The following is a 12,529-nucleotide window of genomic DNA, read 5'->3' on the forward strand; positions in this document are numbered from 1 at the left end:
AGTGAGGCCGGAGCTCGATTGCAACTGTCACAGGCTGTAAGCACGTGTTTGCATTTTCTGAGGTATTCACCTGTGAGGAAGTGGATAACCTCACAGCAGTAAAAGGGGCTAATAAGGACATACTGAGTGATTTGGAAATTGTAGAGGGAGAAGTACTGCTCAGATTAAACAGGCTGAAATCAAACAAATCTCAGGTCCAGATAATGTTTATCCTTGAGTTCTTAAAGAGGTTAGTGATTACATACATAAACCCATGATGCATATTTTTAGGAAGTCACTGTGGACTAGAGAAATTCTGAAGGACTGGAAAATAGCAAATATCCCATTATATAAAAAGGTTGACATTGCAGAGCAACTATAGGCCAGTAAGATTAATGTTCATCACAGGTAAATTAGTGGAGGGAATTATTAAGGATGAGATTGAGCAACAAATGGCAAGAACATTAGTTTTACTGAACAGTCAGCATGGGTTCAGAAGAGGGAGGTCATGTTTTATCAACATGCTGGAATTCTATGAGGAAGAAGGTAAAGGATATGATCAAGGTGGAGCATATGATAATATTTATCTTGAACTTCAGAAAGCATTTAATAAGGTTCCACATGAGAGGTTGGGCATCAAGCTAAAAGAAGTGGGAGTTCAGGGTGTTCTATGTAGGTGGATGCAGAATTGGCTCAGACACAGGATATTAAGAGTGGTTGTTCCACAGGGATTGGTCAGGGCTGCTGCTATTTTTAATGTACAAAAATGATTTGGATAGGAATGTAAGTGACAAGCTGGTTAAGTATGCAATTGAACCCAAGATAGGCAGATGGGCAGATAATCTGGAATCCACTGAATCATTACAGAGGGACTTGGACAGCATACAGGCTTGGGCAAATTTGTGGCAGATGAAATGTAATGTCAGTAAAAGTAAAATATTACACATAGGAAGTAAAAATGTTAGGTTTGAATATACAATAGGAGGTCTGATAATTAAGAGTACACCTTATGAGAAGGATTTTTTAGTTGTACTGGACTTCACAATATCAACATCCAGACAGTGTTCAGAAGCCAAGCTCTTAAACCCTAAAAAGCATGGTACCAGGACGACAAAGGTTCAAAAAATGTAGTCTTGCTCAGTGGGTCATAAAATCTCCAACTTCACACCATTCGAGAGCTGAGACTGTGATATTTCCAACAACACCCAATACGGCCATGTCTGAAAAAATCTGCTGCCCTGACATGGAAAGCAACCTCTCATGCACACATAAGAGATGGAATTGTTGTATGGAAATATAAACGTTATATATCAAAATGTACAGCAGCCTCTGCTGAATACAACAAGTCCAACCTTGCTACACTAGATATTTGACATAAAAGAACAAATCAGTAAGAGAGCCTATCAAGATGAAGCTGGCATTTCTGGTCGTGTTGCTCTGGTACAGTGAGTTGTGCCTTAGCAAGCTTTATACCATTTTATAGCTGCAACTGAGCCATTTCCAATAATAAACTGCTCAAAAAAGGAACACTTTGAAAACAAGTCAGATCTCAATGGAAAAAAAAACATATTGGATATCTATACTGATACAGACTGGGTAATGTGTTAGGAATGAAAGGATGTCACATCGTTTGATGAAAATAAAAATTATCAACCTACAGAGGGCTGAATTTAAAGACACCCCAAAAATCCCAGAGGTGTTCTATTGGATTTAGGTCAGGTGAGCATTGGGGCCAGTCAATGGTATCAATTCCTTCATCCTCCAGGAACTGCCTGCATACTCTCGCCACATGAGGCCAGGCATTGTCATGCACCAGGATGATCCCAGGACCCACTGCATCAGCATAGGGTCTGACAATGGGTCTAAAGATTTCATCCCGATACCTAATGTCAGTCAATGTGTTGATGCCTAGCCGGTAGAAGTCTGTGCATCCCTCCATGGATATGCCATCCCAGACCATTACGGATCCACCACCAAACTGGTCATGCTGAACAATGTTACAGGCAGCATAACATTCTCTACGGCTTCTCCAAACCCTTTCATGTCTGTCATACGTTCTCAGGGTGAACCTGCTCTTATCTGTGAAAAGCACAGGGCGCCAGTGGTGGACCTGCCAATTCTGGTATTATATGGCAAATGCCAATTGAGCTCCAGTGTGACTGGCAGTGAGCACAGAGCCCACTAGAGGAAGTCGGGCCCTCAGTGCACCCTCATGAAGTCTGTTTCTGATTGTTTGGTCAGAGACATTCGAACGAGTGGCCTGCTGGAGGTCATTTTGTAGGGCTTTGGCAGTGCTCATAGTGTTCCTCCTTGCCCAAAGGAGTAGATACCAGTCCTGCTGATGGATTAAGGACCTTCTACTGCCCTGTCCTGCTCTCCTAGAGTGACTGCCTGTCTCCTGAAATCTCCTCTGTGCCCTTGAGACTGTGCTGGGAGACACAGAAAACCTTCTGGCAATGGCACGTATTGATGTGCCATCCTGGAGAAGTTGGACTACCTGTGCAACCTCTGTAGGGTCCAGGTGTCATGTCATGCTACCAGTAGTGACACTGACCATAGTCAAATGCAAAATGAGTGAAAAAAACAGTCAGAAAAGATGAGGAGGAAAAATGTCAGTGGCCTCCATCTGTTAAACCATTCCTGTTTTGGGGGTTGTCTCATTGTTGCCCTACTTGTGCACCTGTTGTTCATTTCATTAATACCAAAGCAGCTGAAACTGATTAACAACCCCCTCTGCTACTTAAGTGACCAGATCAATAGCCCAGAAGTTTTATTGACTTGATGCTATACTCTGATCCTTTAATTTATGCTCAAGCTTTTTAAAGCACTGATGAAGCCACATCTGGAGTAATGTGTGCACCTTTGGTCTTCAGACTACAAAAAGGACATAGCAGTCCTAGAAAAGATCCAGAGAAGAGTGACTAGGCTCATTCCAGGGCTACAGGTGACGACTTATGAAGAAACATTAACGTTTTCAGTTTAAACAAAAGGAAATTAAGAGGTAACATGACTGAAGTGTTTAAAATTATGAAGGAAATTAGTACAGTGGATTGATTTGATATTTTACAATAACAAGAACATGGTGACACAGTTGGAAAGCTGTTAAGGATAAATTTCACACAAACAGTTGAATGTTTTTCTTTACATAGAGAACAAGAGACTCAACGAATAAGTTACCAAGTAGTATGGTAGACAGTAGGGCTTCAGGGACTTATAAAACTAGACTTGATGTTATTTTTAGAAGAATTCAGTGGATAGGACTGGTGCGTTTTGTTGGGCAGAATGGCATGTTTTCATCTTGATTCTTCTGATGTTCTAATGTTCTAAAAAGACCTGAAGCTACAGTAGGTCCCTAGGACTGAGTTTATGAACCACTGTCCTAGACTTTTTTTTTTTGCTGATTAAATAGATCGCTTTTTAGACAATTAAACTGAACACAGCTTAGAAGCTAACTGCCAAGTCATTATTTCATCCTATATGAAAGTTGCTGAGATATCTTTATTTCTAAATACTAATATAAATAATGATACATGGTGCCCTGACAGTGTTTCATCATTTTTTCCATAGGCTAGCACCTTATGCCGAAGCATTAGTGAAATGGGTGCAGTGCAATAAAAGAAGAGATGCATGCAATGATGATGACTGAATTCATCTTCCTTATGACAGATGCTTTGGCGCATGTCGGGCTTAATAGTCATTCACATTCACCAGTTTGCTCATCCACCTTTTTGTGGGTCAGCAGCTTTTACCAGCTGGGAGCACATGTGCCACAATATTCCTGGGGTCTTAACCACTGCCTTAGTACTAATGCTGCCATCTCCATTCTACTTTTTGCTGTGAAATGTACGAGTATTTCAGCATCCAGCTGCCATCTATACAGATCAGTGATTATGCTGAATTGAGTACCATGTGCCTTCCAGCCTGAAGTACAATAAATCTGGTGATGTTTTGTTGCTTGTCATGATGCCTGACACAATGCTCTCATCTGTAAGCACTCTGCCAGATGATGGGTGTGCTGTTTGACCTTTTTATGTTTGTGACTGTCAGTCATCCTCTTGTGGCACCTGGCCTGCGTGTGCCTCCAGTATATTATCAGGAAGCTTGAACTATCAACAATATCTGACAGAGGTAAATTTCTACCAGGGCGGTATTAGAAAGAAAAATTGTCTGGGTGATACATAAGAGGTCTTGTCTTGTCGTTATTATGTGTTACTTGTTAATCTGTTTTAAACAAATTTACTGATCATTTTTGCATTTTAACAAAATAAGAAATATAGGTGTTAATCCTATATAAGTTATCACCTTCAATTCATTATTGTTTGTCTTTAAATGTCCTGCATTAAAAAAACTTAATTGAAATGGCTAAATATGAACACCTTATATTGTACCTTACTCTACTTTTTACTGATATTAGAAACCTTCAATAATTGGTGTAGTTTCGAATTCCTCACTGTAGCTTAAAGTTCTGTTCAGCTTTTTCAATATACATTATGTGAAATGATTAGACTCGACATACTCAAAAAGGTTTGGGACAGCCACCCATGTATTTGATAGCTGTTTCATATGAAAAGAGCACTCAATTAAAAATGTGTCCAATGATATGGCATCTTTATCCAGCAGTGAAACTATGATTGCGATGTGGTACCATTGAACAAAAAGTGAGAAAAAGAATTTTTAATTTATTAAGTGCAGAAGACACGAGGAAAGAAAGGCAAAACTAGACAATACAAGACTAACAAATGAGTAAACTATAAACAAAACCCTGCTACATTTCTTGGTTTCATTATACAGGTTTTAAGTCCATGTCCAAACACTGGGATGACTGGTTCATTTGCCCAAAATACAGAGTAGGGTGTCATAAACAAGTAACAACATTCCTAGTCAATTCAGTTCAGTTTATTTTTAATAGTGCCCTTTACTGAATGAAGGCTCAGAGAACTGTATTAAATTCACAGGTAAAATGCAATTATAAACTTTACAAATTACTAATTACATAATGCATATGCATAAAGACACTGATTTGTTTAAACACATAACAAAACAAAGCAGTTCCAAGCAGAATAACATAAATGGAACCCACTCAATATTTGTCCATTAATCTCACCATTGAATTATGGTGAGTTGACAATGGAGGACATTTACCATACATGCTCCCTCTTCCTCTCATTCCTATGGTTGTTGCAGGAAGTACTAACACTTTTATCTCAATTCTGTTTGTCATGTTCACTAGCAACCCTAAACTGGCCTAGTATGAGTCTGTGTGTCATTGATTACTCCCCTTCGATTTTTCTGCACCTTCTTCATACCTCCATTAAACCACTTGACCAAAAGAAACAGTTTTGTATTCTTGGTTTCTGACCTTCCCTGTCTAACCTGACTACTATGAACATCTGGTAAACCTTCTGGGACAAGTTTGGCACAAAGCACCTCCAGCTGCTTTCTAAATAGAGATCCCACGTCACCCTGATAGTTGATATGGCCAAACCTTCATAGTAATAAAAAAATCATAATTTTCATATATTTCTTAGCTGGAAATAGTAAATTTTAGATCACCATTGAAGGTAAGACCTGAGTTGCACACACTGATTCAGCTAAATCAATATTTTGGTGCTTTGAGTTAAAATATGACAGCACCTTGTTCCTGTCTATAGCATTCCCACCAGTTACTAGAATTTCTGTTCATTTTCATGTACTTATAGACAAATGGCTCCCAATATTTTGAAGTAATTAAATTCTAAACAGTAAAAACACAATTAGGTCAGAACAATGAATGTATAGCACAAGCACATGAATGTTACTAAATATTATGTTTTTAGATAGATAGATAGATAGATAGATAGATAGATAGATAGATAGATAGATAGATAGATAGATAGATAGATAGATAGATAGATAGGACTTTATTTGTCCCCAGGGGGAAATTTGGCTTTTTACAGAAGCTTTTTAAATAAATACATGCATTCATATAGAGTGGCCCTGATCTAATTATGCAATTTTCATTACGCTATAACTTATTAAGTTTATTACATAGAAAATCACCCGAAAAATCCTGGATCATCGAGAAGTGTGCGAACTGATGATATGAAGAATTGTCTTTGCACCGAACTGGAATCATCCCTGCATAAATCAAAGTCATCCAGATGATCTGGATGTGCATAGTTAGATCTGGACCACCCTGTACATACATACATACATACATACATACATACTTTGGAGACCAGCCTTGACAGAGACAGCCTTGACAGAGACAGGCAGACACCGATGGTTTAAACACCACAACACGTTTATTCATATTTACACTATTTACACAGTCCCAAAGCACACAACCCAGTGCCCCTGCACCAAGCACCCTCAGTTCAGGTCTCTTCAATGTCATGTCTTTACCGTCTCCACTCCTCTTCTCCGAGGTTCGTCCTCTTCCACCTGACTCCAGCTGATAAATGGAGGGAGGCGGCCCCTTTTATGTTCACCCGGATGTGCTCCAGGTGCCTCCTGATGAGCGTCCACCAGCATCTCCGGGTGTGGCGGAAGTTCTGACGTCCAGGGCTGCAAAGTCTTCAGGGCACCCCCTGGCGGTGGCCACGGGCCCCTATAGGGTTGAGCTTTCATGCTCAATTCCCGTGGTCCCCAGACAAACCAGGGCGGCTGCCCTCTTGTGGTCTGGGGGGAGATATAGTCTCTATCCCGGTCCTTCTCCCAGCTGGATACAGACCCCAGCAGCCCTGCATACACATACATACATACATACATACATACATACATACATACACACCAGAATGACTAAAAAGCAAGAAAATTAAAAAAAACAAAACTTCTGACTTTGCAGTCCCAGTCACAGTGAAGCTTTATACAACCATATTGCCATTGGTATAAAGGAGGCCCAGTAGCGTTTCTTGACACACTACTGCTGAATATTGTTTTGGCTGAAAATACTCATTGTTAGTTTAAACTAAACCTTCTAGTGGTAGCATGTAAAATAAAAATAATAATGGTCCTAGTGCTCAGGTCTGAGGGGCACTATATCAAAATTCATAACATAATATAGTGCTCTATTTTAATTTCTGACTCTGACTTCTAAACTGAAACATGCAAGAGTCTAATCATAATTTTTTAGTCCTTAAGGATCTGTAAGGTGGCACAGTGGTTAGATTCAGACTCCTCTGGACTGGCACCCAAGGGAAAACAGACAGTGAGATGTGCAGTGTGAACTCTGAAGTGAAAGAAGGAAAGTTCAATGACGGTGAAGTATGATGTGGTTACACATTAGAGATGCACTATACATCTCAAGACAAGCTGCTAGTGAGGCAGGAAAAATATAGGAAGATTTGGACTCGTTATGTCCAACCATACACTAGTAAAGCTCAGAAGAAATAGGAGATGGACACTATACACTGTGCCTGTCAGCCCATTAGGCAGCATATGCAAGTCTTATGCACAAATATAACAAAAAGGAGGATCTAGCCCCCTCTATGATCTAAATGTGTGATACTCACACATATTACAGGTCTTGTACCTGAAGAAGATCGTCATCAAAACTCCCATGTAGCAGGTGTGATATTTACACCTCAGCCTAGGGTACCAAAAATGCCAGAACCTACACTGAATGTACATATAATTCACAATATTATTTCATTTCTGTAAGGTGTCGGTTGGAACTTAATTTATCCTTTACAGTACATGCTGTACACCAAATTCTGAAACACTGACACTGTACTGAAAGGAATATACTATACTAGCCAACCCGCGGCGTACCATACACCGCATAATCAGGCCGGTTTTTTAATGATTTCTAAGCACAGGGAGAAAATTAACATTTGAAAAATCGGTAATGTAATAAATCAGCAAGAAAAGCAACATTGTAACGATGCACGGAACGAACCAACACACAATCGTCCGTGACTGAAAACTGGCGGACCGCAATCGCTCATGTGCCCACCTCCAACTCGTCACTTAAATCGTTGGCTGCTTTTCTAAATATAATATAATCCACCAAGACACCTGACCACAGTAGTAGCGAGGTGGGAGGGGGATGTGCACAAAGGGTAGGGACGCAACCAGTGGGAGCGTATGAGTCGCACTTAGTGGGAATTCCATGGTTTGCAGCCCAAAAGGGGTTCAATGGCTTACCCATGCCTCTGTGTGCCGGGTAGACACACGCTCAATCTCATGCATAATTATTTATTGAATGCTAAACAGATGGAACTCTGGAGAGAGCAAAATACAACACAATAGTGAACCTGCGGCATAACAAACGCCGCATAATTATTTATTGATGGTTGAACACTTCTGGAAAGACACAGTTGTCTAAAAAGGGAGGGTTTGAGGATACAACAGAAAGTGAATGAAAAGATGGAACTTTGGAGAGAGCAACATATAATTGTCCCTGAGTGAAGAAGACTCATGTTTGTCGCGGATGCGAATTGCTGTATGTAGCGTGTAAAACAGTTTCCAATGGTGCACGCGGTCGTGGGTCGTAACCGAAAACTCGGTTTTTAAAGACTGCTTACTTCATTGTGTTTTAGCCTCAGTTGTAAAGGATTGTTTTAAGGATCCAATGGGATACTCCTCGCAAACCGTTTTACACGCTGCATATGGCGACTCACCTCCGCGAGAAACATGCCTCTATGAACAGTCAAGGTGGCTCGGAGGTACATGAGGCCTCTACGACACACGAATATAAATGACGCCGTTCCTTTTGTGTCGTTGCGCCCGAGTTGGTGGCCGTGGCTCTGCGAGTTGTCATCGAATCCAATGGTCTTGGAGTTGGTGGGCGTGGCTCCTCCCTGCGTGCACCATAGGTGTCTTACTTGTCGGCAGCTTAGTGAATCCACGCCCCTTCTGGCGTGCTTTCCATGGGTGTCTTGCCTTAGTGAATTATATATATATAGATAGTAAAACACATGCGCTGTATATTGAAACATATACATTATATAGTAAAACTGTCTCTTTTACAATATACTTAAATGCTTACAAGTTGTACTGAAATGTATAAACTGTGTACTGAAACTTATACACTGTTATCTTTTATACTAATAAATAGTCAATGAACTGTATTTACTTTGCAAATATTTTGTTTCCAATGGTCATGACAATACATAGAACGTATGATATTTTGTCTCACACAAACTGGGTTGTAACAGACCTGTAACAGCTCAAAATCTGAAAAGGTTGTGAGTTTGTGTGTTTTATATTTTACAGTATCTTGTTATGAACATTACTCCAACTCATGCTGCACTGCTTCAGTTGTACTGAAATTCTCATAACATGTTATTGTTCTCATTGCATAGAAAAAACTTCTCATTGGAATGTTAAGGATAGGTACGTTAAACATAAATTTTAATTGCATTGCTTTTTTAAATGTAACTCCATTCTCAAAACCTCTTATTTCAATTCTTTGCCTTCTGGCTCATGGAGGTGTGGAGGGGTATATTTCAGCATGTTGTGTGGGTGTTTTAGTATATAAAATAAGCATTTCAGATATTTAATTCACTGCATGTGCCACCTAACCATGCAATATTATTTCTGTTTGAAATAACAAATATTTAAACACAAGTTAAACACATAGTTAAACACGATTCAGTTTTACAACTTTATTGTCTGACTAAGGAAAAATAAAAATTGAAGCTTGAACGTACATCTGACGAAAAACGTGAACAGTAACGCTTGAGTGAACAATGTAAACAAATGAAAATCATTATATATCATTATTCTTTATACATAAAACAATAATAATAATCTGTCCATCATTTTTTTAAAACATGCTTTATCTTAAACAAGGTTCTGGGGAAGCTGGAACACATCCTAGCAATCATAGGGTGCAAGGCAGGAGGACAAACAGTATATACTCAAGATTCTTACTATTACTACTGATAACCAACTTCGATTCAAAAAATACAATTATCGGTAAAATTGTGTGTCGCATTGATTTTCAACATAAGTCAAAGTCAGTAACTAGGAAAAGCAGGAATTGATCTGTGGCAGGAATGTTTCACTCATGGGCAGTTGTATGTAGCATGTTGAAGACTAAGCAGCTCCAGTGAACTACAGTAATAATAGTATCCCCTGGTAAAAAAAAACCTATAAATATTATATACAAAAAATACTTCATTACATAGTACCTCTGATGTGCCCAATTAATTGGCAGCACTATAACTGAGGTCCATTGTCTTAGGAAATTTTGCAGGCAAAGCTGGGTAACACAGCTAGTCTATTCATGAAATTAAGAATGGATGCTTCAAGGATGGAAACTGACAGTTTCAACAACTTTGTTGAGGAGAACAGGTGATTTAATTTTAGAATTCAAAATTGGAATATACTGTTCTTTCATTATAATTGAAATTACTGGGAAATATAAAATTCCTAAATTTCACAGAGGGTTTTGAAATCTGAATTCTGACGATGGGCAACCTTATCCTTTAAGGGTTTTTATGAATTCAGTGCTGCTCATGCTATGAGGGAATTACCTTATTAGTCAAAATTTTATTATTGCCAAATTAGCCACTCTCCTGAACAGTGAAAGTTGTTTTTTATTTTAATTTAGCAATCTGGAATAATATTCAGAGTAAGTTAAGATAGAGGACTTTCTAAACATTTTTATCACTTTCTTTTCAGTTAATGTTGTTCTGTAAGAAATGTAATTTAGTCATTCTCCATTTTGGTTCAAGTTTTTGGCATTTTAATATAATAATCCTTCTCCTGACTAAATATTTTTGGTTTAAGGAGATCTACTACATTTAAATCCTCCTTCAGAGACATCTTTGTCATATGTCAGCTAATCTAAATTGTTTTATTTTTTTAAGAATAATACAAGAGGTCCTCACAATATCCAATAATGTTGATGTAGTGGTTCAATGTAGATATATTACACTGTTCTGGCTTTAAATTGTAATTAATTGTCAAGAGCGGGAGCAGATAAAATGTTACTTGGTGGTGACTGGAGATTTGTTATGGACAGTGATGACAGCCTTTTAAATAAAGATTACTTCTAACATATGAATGTGTATGTGAATTGTATGTATATAAAATTACTTAATGTTCATTAGAAAAAAATAGTTTATAACAGAAAATTATTTTAGGATCACTTCCACAACTAATATTTCTGTCATGAATTGTACTATGTTCTGTTTGTTTGCCCTTTTTTGTGTCTTCTGCTGTTTTTATAAAGTTTTATCAAAGTCACTGCTGTTGGCTGCTTTGTGAACTGCCATTAAGTGATCCACTATCAATTTAAACTGACATCATTTATCGCCAACTCTATTTAAGATGCCATTGCAGTATCCTTGCTTGCTATTGGAACAAACACAACTGAAACGAATTCTCTCTCCAATTTTTGGAATTTAGGACTTGTTAAGGCTAATTTGAGATTTTGGCAACATTTATTTGTTTATGAGATTTGTTTCGTGATTTGGGTTTTGGAAACGGTTTAGTGATTCTCAGCAACAACTGCAGCTCAGTTTTCAGACTACTGTCTGCCTTGTCTCAGCCACTCTCTCTCCGTTCCTGGTCACTTCTGTCAGCTTTGACTTTCCAGCAGCCAGTTTTTCACCTTGGCAAGACAATTTCTAAATTCATTCACTAAGATAAACCATTTAGTATCACCTCTACAAAAGTAATGGTGTCAGTATTTCCAAAATGATATTGTTATTGCTCCTGCACTTGCAATAATGTTGTTAACCAAGCAGTTTTATTTCTAACTGAGCACATATTTAGCAAACAGCATTGTAAACCGCAGTGATGTTTAGGTACTGGTTTCATGTTTCTCACTTTAATGTTCAACTACTTACTAAGAGAAGTCAATCCTGGAGGAGGACATGATTTTAATTTTGGACTTAATTAAGCCTTCTATGGTTGTTTATAAGATTTTGTTAGGAAAATTCATTTATGAGATGCCCTAACATTACGATTTTGTGTAGCAGCTAGTGCAGAGCAGGTGGGATAAAATACAGACTGTGAATCAAGATAACTCTACAACCTGAGTACAGTTCTGGCAGGTTTGCTGCCATTTTTTAGGACAAAACTTGTCCTGTAAAAAGTTGGCCACAGACTGTCTCACTAGGAAGACCACAATGTTCATATTTTTGACAAGTAAAGCTACCTTTTGGCAGGAAGAGCTGGCCTGCATGTATTATAAAACACACAACATGAAGAAGTACATTTGACTAGTAAAGAATAATAGGAAGTTATAGTTTCATCCATTTTATAGAGAGTTTTCTTTGTGAAGATTGGTTGTCCTAGTAGTAGGTATAATAATAATAATAGTAATAATAATAATAATTGATTACATTTATATAGTGCATTTCTCACTCCTCAGAGCACTTTACATAGACAGAGGGGAACCACTTCAACCACCACTAATGCAATGGCAGCCATTAGCACTCCAATACACTCACCACACATTAGTTATTAGATGGTGAAGGGGTGAGAGAGATAGTTTGCCAGTTAGAGACAGGGGAAGATTAGGAGTTCAGAACAGATGAGGCCATGGTGGGAAATTTAATCAGGACAACTGGATGTAAGTGATCAGGTTGCCAAAACTGTAGTCTTCTGAATG

This window comes from Polypterus senegalus, chromosome 15 (assembly GCF_016835505.1).
Source record: "Polypterus senegalus isolate Bchr_013 chromosome 15, ASM1683550v1, whole genome shotgun sequence".
NCBI classification, from domain to species: Eukaryota; Metazoa; Chordata; class Cladistia; order Polypteriformes; family Polypteridae; genus Polypterus; species Polypterus senegalus.